We start from the raw sequence: 15,458 nt of genomic DNA on the forward strand, positions 1-15,458 counted from the left end.
AGTACATCAAAGGTTGTTACAAGGAGGAGGGAGAAAAATTGTTCTTCTTAACCTCTGAAGATAGGACAAGAAGCAATGGGCTTAAATTGCAGCAAGGGAGGTTTAGGTTAGATATTAGGAAAAAGTTCCTAACTGTCAGGGTGGATAAGCACTGGAATAAATTGCCTAGGTAAGTTGTGGAATCTCCATTATTGGGGATTTTTAAGAGCAGGTTGGACAAACATCTGACAGGGATGGTCTAGATAATACTTAGTCCTGCCATGAGTGCAGGGGACTGGACTAGATGACCTCTCAAGGTCCCTTCCAGTTCTATAATTCTATTTGGAGTCAGAGCAGGGACGGTGCATCTACCTCAGGCCAGGGGGCTTTATAGACTCAGCTAGGGGGAGGTCAGGGGTAGGGCAGAAAACCTCAGGGTCGCCCACACACTCATCTAAATGCAAGGCTCCAGCGTCTAAGTTTCCAACCGCAGCCAACCACGTAGGGTGAGGGGAAGAACAGGCCGTGCGTCAGCTGGGGATCCTGGACAGCTGGATGGATGATGAACCGCTGAATGGAGAGGACCCCAGTGGACACATGTCTAGCAGGATCCAGGGCTGCTCTGGGTGCTGGCTCAGAGCTGTGCACATCCGAGGCTCTTACTCACCTGGCCCCAACCTTGCTCAGCTTCCTGCCCATGTCTCTGTGGTGGGGGCTGTGGGTGACAGTGACAGAGCTCGGTGGCGGGTAGGAACGTGGCCTTTTGATCTTTCTCAGGGTGGCCCAGCCGTGAAAAGGGTGGGGGTGGGCAGAGCAGCCACGAGCTCCGATCACAATGACCATAGCAGGAGGGTTTCTAAGGCCTGGTCTACACTAACCCCCAAATTTGAACTAAGGTACGCAACTTCAGCTACGTGAATAACGTAGCTGAAGTCGACATACCTTAGTTCGAACTTACCGCGGTTCAGACGCGGTCCACACGCGGCAGGCAGGCTCCCCGTCGACTCCGCGGTAGTCCTCTCGCTGAGCTGGAGTACCACAGTCGACGGCGAGCGCTTCCGGGATCGATTTATCGTGTCCAGACCAGACGCGATAAATCGAACCCAGAACTTCGATTCCCAGCCGCCGAACTAGTGGCTGGGTGTAGACCTGGCCTAAGAAGGCTGCTGGTGAGTCTGTGACCACGTGAAGGGGATGTGGCAGCCTGTGTGACTCCGTACAGCTGGGAGATATGACTGTGCAGCACTAGAGGGGAAATGACACAGCAGAGCCAGGGATAGATCCTGGGAGTCCTGACTCCCAGCACCCCCTGCTCTAACCCACCAGACCCCACTCCCTTCCCAGAACCAGGGATAGAACCCAGGAGTCCTGTCTCCCAGTGCCCTGTGACCCAGAGGCCCATTGGAGCCAACCAGTGAAGTGTTCACAGTCCTTCACAAGCCAGTCCTGTCTCACACCTGACAAACTCACCACACCTCAGATACTGCTTCCCTGGTATTTAGCCCTGAAGGGCAGTGAGTGAGGACTCTGCTGAAAGCTGGTAACTTGTCAAGCTTCATGCTCGCGGCGAGCCGTGTGTACGAGTACTAGTTCAGGGATAATGTTTCTATCCTGGCACCTATGGCTAATGGACTTGGAGTGACCGTCCATGGAATCTAGTGGCCTGAGGATGGCCTGTTCACATCGGAGGGAACTGTCAGCCCTCCCTGGCCCAGGCAACTGGTATTAACTAAGAACTAACAAACCTGTAGCTGGAGAACAGACTGTTCACCTGTGTGTTAGTTTCACTCAAAATAGGGATGAGTCTTACAAGAACATACTTAGTGCTTTGTCTATGAAATGCTTCTACGTTGCTGCCTGCATCAATCTCACGTGCAATGTCTGTGTTCCAGGCTATAAGGAAACATGAACATTTTGCTTTATAACATTGGAAGTGTTTGCTCTGAACTTGGGAGCCCAGGCATGGGAATCATCCGTCCCCCCTTCCGGCATCCATCCAGACGGACTATCAAAATCAGATGGGCCATCCCAGACCATTAAAATACAAAAAAATGGTTAACAGCCCTCCAGCTGCTGGGAAATGTGATGTGCAAGGAAGTGCTGTGGGCTTGGACGCTGAATGCTGTAAATAAAAGGAAGCCACAAGACGATTTTCTGTCTTTTGGGCTGTTTGACGTCTGAGTGGGCTAGAGCCACCAAACTGGCACCAGAGCTCCCCAGGGGCTGCCCTGAGAGACACTTTGAACTGACAAACCACTACAGCTCTGGCACTCTTCGGATTTAGATGGTAACTCATCGGGGTGTATATGTTTGCCTGCTTTAACCTGGAAATAACTGTTATTCCTTTTTCCTAGTTCATAAACCTTTAGATAATTCATTAAGAACATAAGAAGGGCCAGACTGGGTCAGACCAAAGGTCCATCTAGCCCAGTATCCGGTCTTCCAACAGTGGCCAATGCCAGATGCTTCAAAGGGAATGAACAGAACAGGTAATCATTGAGTGATCCATTCCCTGTCGCCCATTCCAAGCTTCTGGCAAACAGAGGTTAGGGACGCCATCCCTGCCCATCCTGGCTAATAGTCATGGATGGACCTGTCCTCCATGAATTTATCTAGTTCTTTTTTGAACCCTGTGTGACGAAGTGGAGGGTTTTCTTGTTATCTGTGGAGTTTCAATGGTTTGCATGCGGAGGGGCTGGGACGCAGTTTCCCTGGGTGTTACTGGTTTAACGAGGGGAGGGGAGAGGGAGTTGGTTTTGCAGAGGACCGGAGAGAGGACTTGGGGACCCAGCCGATGGCCTGGAGGATGGATACCCCAGTGACCGGTGACCTGGCGACCTGGTGACCCGGAGGCCCAGCTGAGGAGACGCAGCCGGTTCTGGCCAGCGGGCGGACAATGGGCTGCAGCGTGAGGACCCAGTGACCTAACCAGCCGGTTCCAGCCAGAGGACAGAAGCGAGGAGAGGAGGCCCCGGTTTATGACCCTGTTTACCTGGAGAGAAGACAATGGACAGAGGCGGGGCCTGGGGCCGGTGATCTCAGATGCCCAGCTGGGAGCAGGGGGGCTCTGGGCTGGAGAGGGGGAGCAGGCAGAGCCCACCTGGATGCAGAGAGACTGGGATGTGCTGGGCTGAGGGAGGCCAGGCCTGAGGCCCTGAGAGTTTCCTGTGCTGTGTTCAACTCTCAATAAATCCTCCTGTTTTATGCTGGCTGAGAGTCACTCCGGTCTAGAGAACAGGGTTGCATCAACCCCTTCGGGGGTGGAGGCCCCGGGGGTCCAGAGCGAGTGGACTCCCTGAGGGGGCCCACGGCAGAGACAGAAGTGCTAAGGCTCAGAAAGGTGCAGCTCCAGGAGGTGGAGGGGCCTGACCCCAAGAGAGAGTGGACCCCCGAGAAGGGCTGTCTCACTGAAAGGGGCACCCCCCATGGACCGCACGGGGCCAAGAGTGGGCATGATCTGTGAGCCCGTGACACCCTGTTATAGTCTTGGCCTTCACAACATCCTTTGGAAACGAGTTCCACAGGGACTATGTGTTGTGTGAAGAAATACTTCCTTTTGTTTGTTTTAAACCTGCTGCCTAATAATTTCATTTGGTGACCCTTTGTTCTTGTGTTATGAGAAGGAGTAAATAACACTTCCTTATTTACTTTCTCCCCTCTTTCTCTCCAGTCATGATTTTATAGACCTCTATCCTATCTCCCCTTAATCATCTCATTTCCAAGCTGAAAAGTCTTATTAATCTCTCCTCATATGAAAGCTGTTCCATACCCCTCATCATTTTTGTTGCCCTTTTCTGAACCTTTTCCAATTCCATCTCCACACAGTATTCAAGATGTGGGCATACCATGGATTACAGGACTGGCTACAGGCGTTGTCTTTGGTGTAAGATCTAGGTACCAATTGATCTATAGTAAGGCTAAGTCCAGGGCTGGCCTTACCTGAGGCGAACTGAGGTGGCTGCCTCAGGTGCCAGACTGGGGGAACTGTGGGGGGGGGGGGCACCACTAGGACCCAGAGTGTAGAAAATTGTGTCTGCTGCTGGTGCATCTGTATTCTCTATGCTCTAGATGCACAGAGATGGTGGAGTGCTGTGCTGGAGGAAGGAGGGCACAAGAGACATAACAGGCAGGCAGGAGAAAAGGTGAGAGGGAATAACAGAAAGCAGCAGGAGCTTCAGGGAGAGAGAGGAGGAGGAGCCTCTTATGTACCTCTCCAGCACCCCCAGGAGCCTGGACTGATTCACACCAGCTTCTCCGGGAGCTTCCCCAATGGCATCCCCAGTGGCCTTGTATCCAAGTCAGGTGGGTCCAGCACTGGCAGGGTGGGGAGATGGGTCTAGAATGGATGTACGGGGATCTAGATGAAACTAGAAGAGATCTATATGAATGTGGATGGATCTAGAATGGACCCACATGTAGCTGTGCGGATACGGATAGATCTAGAATGGAATTGCATCAACTTAAATAAATTTAGAATCCATTTAAATAGAGTTAGTCAGGTATTCACACATCTGCACTGATCTCAAATGGTTTTTACAGTGGGTCCTGTGGGGGGCAGGGCCCTCACCTGGCAGGGGGAGCTCAGCGCAGCAGTGAGGGTCTCCCCCTGATCCTGCTGGGCCAAGGGGGTTATAGTGAACCCTGCAGCCTCTCCTGAGTGTGGCTGGGGCTATCAGAGCAGCCCGAGGGATTAGGTGGCCCAGCCCCCAAAGGCTCCTGTGGGACCCCACTGCCAATCTGTGCCCCACACATGGAGGCTGGTTGTGGGGCTAGGCCACTGGGCTGGGACCCAAAATATGGGACCAGTTCCCAGCTCAGGCCAGGATCTCTGTGGATATCATGGGTCAGTCCCTGGGATTTTCATGGAGTGCTGATGAGAACTGGGCACCCAAACCCTTAGGCAGATTTAGAAACAATCTCCTTGGGCCTCAGTTTCCCCATCTGTACAATGAGAAGACCGATTCTGCCAGTGTTTGTCTGAAGTTAACACTCTGGGGCAGGGTGTGTGGGTCAGTGCAAGGCATGGAACAATGGGGTCGCTGGTATTGGTTAGTTTCTGCACAGCACCTGATACAATGTGGGTGCCTGGATCTCAGTCTAGATGCCACCCCAATGCAAATAACCGCCATGTGTTAAACGTGGGATTTTCCAACACACCCACACAGCTGGGTGGAGACTTCTTCAGATCTGATCACAAAACGTTTTTTAGTTTTCCATGGGAAAACCTCCCCAAAGTAGTACTTTTACAGTGACCAAAACCTGAATTTTTTCACCTAAATATTACCCACAACTGGGGGAAAAGAATCAGTTTCACCACAATAATTCAGACTGGTTCGAGACAAGGTTTTCTGAGAACAAATGCCTTTATTAAAAACCACGGGTTTTCATTGGACCAAATGTTTGGCGGGTCAGTCTTGGAGCAGCCCTGGCTGGTCACTGTGGGTTAAAGGAGAAGGAGCAGCATCCATAAGGGATCTGTCAGGGCCCTTCTGGGGACTGCCTGGCCTAATCTGGAGTTACTTCAGCCCCCGAAGCCATTACCTCAAGGCTGTGTGATTACTGACCCACTCCCGGTGCGCTTGGTACCGATTCTCCACCCAGCCAGGTCAGAGCTTCAGATTTACCCTCCAGGCCCACTGGGTGTCCAGTGTGGGGCGGAGCTGAGGAGGGGGCAGGGTTCCAGACACAGGGATCACCCAGGGAGAGAATCACAGGAGGTGGGTTGAGGCTGTGGGGACTCTCATTTGGGATAGGGAGCTTGATCCCAGCACAGCCAGGGAGACAATGGGACTTTTTTTATGAACCTGGTCTCCCCTCAGGTGCGATCATCGGGAGACAGAAAGCCCAGCCCCATTCCAGATCCTACATGACCTGTCTGGATATACGAGATGGACCAGTTAAAAAAATGTAGAGGATTCCCACTGAAGACAAACTTCGTGCTGACGGCTGCTCACTGCAATGGAGAGTAAGCGCCTCTGTGCTGGGGATGTCGGGGGAGGTCGGGTTAGCGGGTGATGGGGTAGCCGGGAATTCTGGCACCGCGGTAGGTTGCAGGGAAGAAGCAGTGAGTGTGACATGCTGGGAGAGCAGAGCCCAGGGATCTGATCTGCTCAGGGGGTGTCGGCGTGTCTCTAGGGGCCCCTGCAAACCATGATCCAGATCCAACACTGGGTAAATCAATGGAGCTATGGATGATTGACATCTGCTGGGGTCAGGCCCATTGCCCAGATTGGAGAAGGAGGGGCTCACAGCCCCAGGGAGCTCTGCAGGGCTCTGGGCGGGGCGGAGCAGGGCATAGACCCCGTATGGATCTATCTGCGAAGGGGTCACCAGGCTGGACAGGAGCTGAGAGCGAGGTGCCGGGAGGACAACGGGGTGTGAAGCAGCTCAGGGGAACAGCACAAGGGGCCTGGGGGGACACCGGCTGGTATCCCATCGCCACTGGGCAGAGGCTTTCTGTTGCAGCTGGCACCCCCCTAGAGGGGAAAGGCCCCTGGTGCCATTTCCCACCCTCCTGCACCAACCAGTCCCCAGCCCTGGGCCAGATCGCAGCGGGCAATGTGTACAGTGGTATATATATATTTTACAGGCTGGCAGATTAGTCTGAGATCTTGGCATGAGAGCCCCAGGTTGCCATTTCCCTTCCATATCACTGTTCATGAGTCAGACCCTCATGTGCCCATCACCCACCTCACGTACGCTCCAGCCCCTAATGCCTCATGTATTGCTCTTGGCTTTTACAGCAAGATCACTGACACGCTGGGAGCCCATAATATTAGTGAAAAGGAACGGAGCCAACAGAAAAGCCCTGTGCGCCACCAGATCCCCCACCAGCAATATGACATGAAGACCCTTAACAATGACATCATGCTGCTGCAGGTATCATCCACTTCCCATCACCCCACCCCCTGTGACATCACACTGCTGCAGGTACTGCCCCCCACCCTATTACCCCACCCCCAGTGACCTCACAGTGCTGCAGCTGGCTCCCCCATCCCATCACCCCACCCCAGTGATCTCACACTATTGGATTTATTTCATTCACAGCTTGGCCATTGTTTAACTGGATGTGTGTATATATATATAGTGACAGACCCAGACCAGTGGGGTACAGGAGTCTGGTAGAGGGCAAATATACTGGTCACTGGATGAGTAGTTTTCTGTTCCCTGAGTGACCAGTGCAGGGGCTGCACTAGAGTAATCAGGAACCTGCTAGAACCAGTTAAGGCAGGCAGGCTAATTAGGACACCTGGAGCCAATTAAGAAGAAGCTGCTAGAATCAATTAAGGCAGGCTAATCAGGGCACCTGGGTTTTAAAAGGAGCTCACTTCAGTTTGTGGTGTGAGTGTGAGGAGCTGGGAGCAAGAGGCGCAAGGAGCTGAGAGTGAGAGGGTGTGCTGCTGGAGGACTGAGGAGTACAAGCATTATCAGACACCAGGAGGAAGGTCCTGCGGTGAGAATAAGGAAGGTGTTTGGAGGAGGCCAAGGGGAAGTAGCCCAGGGAGTTGTCGCTGTCATGCAGCTGTTACAGGAGGCACTATAGACAGCTGCAGTCCACAGGGCCCTGGCCTGGAACCCGGAGTAGAGGGCGGGCCCTGGTTCCCCCCAAACCTCCCAATTGACCTGGACTGTGGGTTCTTCCAGAGGGGAAAGTCTCTGGGCTGTTCCCCAACCCACATGGTGAATCTCTGAGGCAAGAAAATCCGCCACTAAGCGCAGGACCACCAAGATAGAGGAGGAACTTTGTCACACTGGTGTTAGGGGTGGGATCTTGGGGCGCACAGCGCGGCGGAAGAAGGAGGGTGATTTAAAAAAAAACAACAACAACAAAAAAACAAAACAAAAAAGGGAGAGGGTTTATTTTTTTTCACCACAATGGATGACACAGTGCGGGCACTGATACAAGCTATGGCGGCCCAGCAGGAGGCTACCCGTGTCCAGGCAGCCACCCAACAAGAGGCAGTGCGGCTGCAGCAAGAGACTAATCGCCTGCTGATGGACCAGGCTGCTCAAGTCCGAGCTATGTTGCAGGAACTGGTAAACCAGGTAAAGACCCTTACAGAGCTGAATCACGGCCATGATGGGACGCGGCTCATACGGGCCAGCCATTGGCTGCAGAAAATGACACGGCAGGATGATGTAGAGGCATACCTTCTGGCCTTCGAGAGGACAGCCCTACGGGAGGCCTGGCCTCGAGATCAGTGGTCTGGCATCCTTGCCCCATTCCTGTGTGGGGAGGCCCAGAAGGCCTACCATGATCTGCCTGAAGAGGCTGCGGCAGACTACCCCCAGCTGAAAGCAGAGATCCTGGCCAGATCTGGGGTAACGACAGCAGTGCGGGCCCAGCAGTATCATGGTTGGAGGTACCAAGAAGACAAAACCCCGCGGTCCCAATTGTATGACCTCATCCATCTTGCAAACAGAGTCCCGGAGTCCGGAAGAGATACTAGCGGTTCTGGTCATCGACCGATACATGAGGGGACTACCACCAGACCTTCGTGCCTGGGTAAGCCAAAACGAACACTCCACCTATGACGAGGTTGTCGCCCTGGTAGAGAGGCGAAGGACAGCGAGGTAGCTGACCCGACCAGTTAAGGAATAGGCACCCCTGGTTAAACTAGCAGCACCAAGCCCTAAAGTTCGGATGACTGGGCCACCAGGAGGGCCCAGGTGGAAAAAGAGAGAGGCTGAAGGCCCATCAGAGGCCACAAAGAGTCGGTGCACTGAGGGAGAAGAGGATCGTGATGTTAGATTGCCCAAACCAAGAGACCGGGGAATGCCTAGGGCTCCATACAGATGTTATGCCTGCGGGGAGTGGGGACACATAGCTGCACAGTGTCCCAATGCTGAGGAACCTATGCAATGTAACCTGGGGAACTGGGCAGATCCATGCTCCCTAATCCACCTTGTGGGGTCTCACTAACCCCACATATGTATACCAGACCAGTGAAACTAAATGGGGTAGGGACCACGGCACTGGTTGATTTGGGGAGTGCTATCACTCTTATCTCAGGGAAGCTTGTGAAGCATAGTCAGCTGCTGCAGGCTAAACGTACAGGGATAACATGTGTCCATGGGACAGTTAGTTACTACCCCACCATCCCAGTAAAAATCGAGATCCAAGGGAACACTACTGAGGTAGCAGCAGGTGTAGTCCCTAAACTCCCATACCCGGTGCTCATAGGGAGGGACTTCCCAGGGTTTGGAAACTTACTCCCAGTAGGGGGATTGGAGAAAGATGGGGACCCTAAAATTGGTGAGGCATCCACAGCAGACTGTCAACCCCCAATCTTCTCTGAAATATCTCCAGATTTGTTCTCCACTCCCAGAAAGGGTAGAAAGACAAAAAGGGAAAGAAGGGCAGCTAAGGCCTTGGGAACCCGAATACTGACCCAAAGCCAGAGGGTCGCTCTTGTAGGTAGGCGGACCCGTGCAGCTGAAAAGGAGGCCACGCAGGAGGGAGAAGCACCTGAGTCTGACCCCCACCCTAATGCTTCTGAACCAGTAGAGACAACAGAGACTGGGCCCCTAGATCTTGGGCAGATTAGCCCCGGGAGAGGAAATTTTGGATGGGACCAGGCAGAAGACCCGAGGTATGACAACATTAGGAAGAAGGTGACTGAAATAGATGGGGTTCCCATGGAAGGGAAAACCCAGGGACCAGGACCCTACTTCATAATGAAGAAGGATCTCTTATACCGGGTTACACCAGTAGAGGGGCAGAAGGTACAGCAGATCCTAGTACCTCAAAAACACCAGAACACTGTATTAAGTCTTGCTCATAGTCATCTTTTTGGGGGGCATTTGGGGGTAGTGAAGACCCTGGCACGAGTCCTACGACGGTTCTTCTGGCCTGCAGTACATGAAGAAGTGCGGAGGTACTGTGCCTCCTGCCCGGAGTGTCAGCTGCACAGTCCCCGTCCCCACTTGAGGGCACTTTTAGTACCCCTTCCCATCATAGAGATCCCCTTTGAGCGAATAGCCATGGACCTAGTGGGACCCCTGGAGAAGACGGCTCGGGGCTACCAATATATACTTGTTGTTTTGGACTATGCTACTCGCTACCCAGAAGCCATCCCCCCTGCGGAACACGGCCTCTAAAACTATAGCCAAAGAGTTGGTGTGGATCTTTGCCCGAATGGGGCTACCGAAGGAGATATTAACCGACCAAGGAACCCCAGTTATGTCGAAGCTAATGAAGGACCTCTGTACGCTGCTCCATATACATACCCTGAGAACTTCGGTCTACCATCCGCAGACTGATGGGTTGGTAGAAGGGTTTAACCGAACCCTCAAGGCTATGATAAGGAAGGTGGCAAGTCGGGACGGGAAGGATTGGGACACCCTACTACCCAACCTTATGTTCGCTATCCGGGAGGTACCTTAGGCCTCAACTGGGTTTTCCCCCTTCGAGTTATTATATGGGCGTCACCCCCGTGGCATACTAGATATCACCAAAGAGATCTGGGAAGAGGAACCCAATGAGGGGAGAAATATAATAGATCACGTAATGCAGATGCGAGACCGGATAGCCCGGGTTACCCCTATTGTACGGGAACATTTGGAGAAGGCACAGGAGGCCCAGCGAACCCATTACAATCGCCAGGCAAAAGTGCGACAGTTCCAACCAGGGGATCGGGTTATGGTGTTGGTACCCACGGCAGAAAGCAAGCTTCTGGCCCAATGGCAGTGGCCCTATGAGGTGGTTGAACCCGTGGAGAAAGTAACCTACAAGGCGCGGCAGCCAGGACGCAGAAAACAAGAACAGATTTATCACGTTAACCTTCTGAAACCCTGGCATGCACAAGAGGCATGCACAACGGTTCAAAAAGACCTAACCCAGGAAAACAAGCCTTCCAAACAGGTGAGAGTGTCTCCCGATTTAACACCAGACCAGAAGAATGAGGTGTCTGAGATGATCTTCTGGAACCAAGATGTGTTCTCGACAAAACCGGGTCGAACAACCGAGACATATCACCACATCGTCATGAACCCTGGGGCCAGCTTAACAATGAGGCCCTATCGGGTGCCAGTGGCAAAAAGGGAGGAAACAAAAGCAGAAGTAAAAAAAATGCTGCAGTTGGGGATCATCGAAGAATCCCACAGTCAGTGGTCCAGCCCAATTGTGCTGGTGCCCAAAGCTGATGGCACCAGAAGATTTTGCAACGACTTCCGGCAACTAAACGAAGTATCCCAGTTCGACGCGTACCCCATACCTCGCATAGATGAGCTAGTGGACCGTCTGGGTAATGCCCGGTACTTGACTACCCTAGACTTGACAAAGGGGTACTGGCAGATTCCCCTTGCAGAAGATGCAAAGGAAAAGACTGCGTTCTCTACACCAGAGGGTCTTTTTCAATATACTGTCCTCCCTTTTGGACTACATGGGGCCCCAGCTACCTTCCAGCGCCTCATGGACAAGCTATTACGCCCGCATAACATTTATGCTGCTGCCTACTTGGACGATGTGGTCATTCATACCCCAGACTGGGAAACCCACGTGGAGAAGGTGTAGGCAGTCCTCGATACCTTCAGGCGAGCTGGCCTTACAGCAAACCCTGCCAAGTGCGCTGTAGCATTTACAGAGGCCAAATATCTTGGCTACATTGTGGGAAAAGGTCTGGTAAAACTCCAAGTGAACAAGTTAGAGGCCATCCAAAATTGGCCCCGACCAAGTCACCAGAAACAAGTCTGGGCGTTCCTAGGTGTGGTGGGGTATTACCGATGATTTATCCCCCACTTTGCCACAAGGGCAAGCCCCCTGACAGACCTAGTGAAAGTCCGTGGACCTGATCTGGTGAGATGGTCTGACGCAGCAGAGGAAGCATTCACAGACCTATGGACTGCCCTCTGCAGTAACCCCGTACTGATAACCCCTGATTTCACCAAGGAGTTTATCCTGCAGATGGATGCATCGGAAGTAGGGTTGGGGGCCGTTCTATCACAGATGGTCGGGGAGGAGGAAAACCCAATTCTATACCTCAGTCGGAAACTCCTTCCAAGGGAACAAAAATATGCAGTGGTGGAGAGAGAATGCCTCGCTGTAAAATGGGCCATGGAAACATTGCGCTACTACCTGCTCGGGCGCAGATTTGTCCTCGTGACCGACCATGCCCCTCTTCAATGGATGCAGCGGAACAAGGAGAAGAACACAAGGGTGACCAGATGGTTCTTATCCCTCCAACCTTTCCAGTTCCATGTGCAACACAGAGCAGGGAGCCATCATGGCAACTCCGATGGCTTGTCACGTGTGCATTGTCTGGCGTCCCAAGCTGCCCAACCCCTTGGTGTTGAGCAGGGGGGAGGGATATGTGACAGACCCAGACCAGTGGGGTACAGGAGTCTGGTAGAGGGCAAATATACTGGTCACTGGATGAGTAGTTTTCTGTTCCCTGAGTGACCAGAGCAGGGGCTGCACTAGAGTAATCAGGAACTTGCTAGAACCAGTTAAGGCAGGCAGGCTAATTAGGACACCTGGAGCCAATTAACAAGAAGCTGCTAGAATCAATTAAGGCAGGCTAATCAGGGTACCTGGGTTTTAAAAGGAGCTCACTTCAGTTTGTGGTGCGAGTGTGACAAGCTGGGAGCAAGAGGCGCAAGGAGCTGAGAGTGAGAGGGTGTGCTGCTGGAGAACTGAGGAGCACAAGCGTTATCAGACACCAGGAGGAAGGTCCTGTGGTGAGAATAAGGAAGGTGTTTGGAGGAGGCCATGGGGAAGTAGCCCAGGGAGTTGTAGCTGTCATGCAGCTGTTACAGGAGGCACTATAGACAGCTGCAGTCCACAGGGCCCTGGGCTGGAAACCGGAGTAGAGGGTGGGCCCGGGTTCCCCCCAAACCTCCCAATTGACCTGGACTGTGGGTTCTTCCAGAGGGGAAGGTCTCTGGGCTGTTCCCCAACCCACATGGTGAATCTCTGAGGCAAGAAAATCCGCCACTAAGCGCAGGACCCACCAAGATAGAGGAGGAACTTTGTCACCAATATATATATATATATATATATATATATATATATGCAGGTTTCAGAGTAGCAGCCGTGTTAGTCTGTATCCGCAAAAATAACAGGAGTACTTGTGGCACCTTAGAGACTAACCTCTAAGGTGCCACAAGTACTCCTGTTATATATATGCAGCTTTGTTTTAGCTGTGTGTGTCCCAGGGTATTTCAGAGACAAGGTGATATCCTCTTGCATCAATTTCTCTTACAGAGAGAGACAAGCTTTGGAGCTTACACAGAGCTCTTCTTCAGGTCCGGGAAAAATCCTCTGTGTGTCACAGCTCAATGCAAGGTGGAAACAGATTGTTTAGCATAAGAAGTTAACACATATTTCAAGGGACCATTCAAGCTGAAGTAGCCTATTAACACCTCTCCAGTCATAGGGGGAGAAAGAGGGCGGAAAAGGTGTGGGGGAAGGGGATTTGTGGGTTACAGGTTGTTGTAATAAGCCATAAATCCAGTGTACCTATTCACTTCATGTTTTTTTTTTAGTATCTAGCAAAGTTATTAATTTAAGCTCCCAGGCTTATCTTTTGCAAGTGTTGTGCAGGATTCTTTTGAGGATGAGGACCGAGAGGTCAGCTATGGAGTGATCGCTTTGTGGAAAGTGTTCGCCCCCGGGTGATAAGGTGATTTTGTCTTTCATATATTTTCTGTGTGAGTTCATTCGAGGGTGGTTGTCTCTTTTCACCCACTTAGTTGTTATTGGGGCATTTAATGCACTGGATGAGGTACACCACATATTGTGATGGGCATGTGTAGGACCCATGGATCTAGAAAGGTACGTTGTGGGGAGGGGGTATTGATCCTCATAGCAGTGGAGATATGTCTGCAAGTTTTGCATCTTTTGTTCTGGCAGGGTGTGATGCTACTTTGAATTGGTGGGTCCTGGTCTGCTTGCTTCTGATAATGAGCATGGAGAGAAATATGTGCTAAGTACTTATGCTAAACAATCTATTCCACCTTATACTTAGCTGTGACACCCTGGGAACCTTTCCAAGACCTGAAGAAGTAGGCTCGAAAGCTTGTCTCTCTCACCAACAACAGTTGGTCCAATAAAAGATATTACCTCACAGACCTTGTCTCCTTCTGATCAGATTACAACTTTGGCTGAAAAAGGTAACAGTGGTGATGTTATATACTAATAATTCTGAAAGTCATTTGACTTGGTACTGCACATATTGATTAAAAAAACTAGAACTTTGTAAAATTACCATGTCCCACATAATATAGGTTATAAGCTGGCTAAATGATGGATCTCAAAATGTAATTGTAAATGTAGAATCATCACCAAATGGATGTGTTTCTTGTGGGATCGGGGATCTGTTCTTGTCCTATGCCATTTATCATTTTTATCAGTGCCCTAGAAGAAAACTTAAACTCATCACTGATGATTGCAGATGACTCAAAAACTGGGGGAGTGATAAATAACGAAGAGGACAAGTCACCGTTACAAAGTGATCTGGATTGTTTGTTAAGCTGGGTGCAAGGAAACTATGCATTTTAATATAGCTAAATGTCAGTGTATACATCTAGAAACAAAGAATATCGACCGTATTTACAGACTCTATCCTGGGACGTAGGGACTCTGCAAAAGATTTAGGGATCAATGTGAACATGAGCTCCCGGTGCGACGCTGTGGCCAAAAGAGCTAATGTGATCCTGGGATGTATAAACAAAATCTCCAGTAGGAGCAGAGAGGTTATTTTACCTCTGGATTTGCTCTTGGTGCGACCATCGCTGGAACCCTGCACCCAGATCAGGGGCCCACAATTCAAGAAGGATGGTGATAAGTTGGAGAGGGTTCAGAGAACAGCCATGACAATTGGAAATGTTGTGTCTTGCTGTATCACTTTTCCATCAGATGTCTAGGTAATTGAAGTCCCCTCCCCTCCCTCCATCTGCCCTCTTTACTTGTTAGTTTCACATGGTGGTTTGTGGCCTCTGGAATCAACACAGAGTTTTATGAAATCCCATCACTGCGAGTGTTTCCTTCCCACCTGGATCTCTGTCCTCCAGACGAGGGGAGCCCCAGCCACTCAGCGGTTAAACCCGGCAATCTGAGCTGTCTGTCAAACCAGGGCAGTAGGAATAACAAATGACTAGGATCCAGCTACTCTATTTGCATCTGCCTGTGCTGACAGGGGATTGGGAAATGTGAGATGGGGCCTTTCCCTTCTGTGGGGTACTGGCTCCAGGGGACTGGCTGGCTCAGGGGTCAGGGAATGGGATACAAAAGCTCAGTTAATGCTGCAGCATCTGCGCTGAGGCCTGGAATCTGGCCTGGGTTCCCAAGTTCAGAGCAAACACTTTCAGTGTTATAAATCAAAACTTACATGTTTCCATATAGCCTGGAACATAGGCGCCGACTTCACCTCTAGCTGGTGGCTTCTTGAGCTCCCCCTTTTCCCCAGCTCCCGCCTGCACTCCACCTCTTCCCCTAAGCCCCACCTCATCTCTCCTCTTCCTGCCCCTGCTTCGCCCTG

The sequence above is a fragment of the Emys orbicularis genome, chromosome 12 (genome assembly GCF_028017835.1).
Source record: "Emys orbicularis isolate rEmyOrb1 chromosome 12, rEmyOrb1.hap1, whole genome shotgun sequence".
In the NCBI taxonomy this organism is placed as follows: Eukaryota; Metazoa; Chordata; order Testudines; family Emydidae; genus Emys; species Emys orbicularis.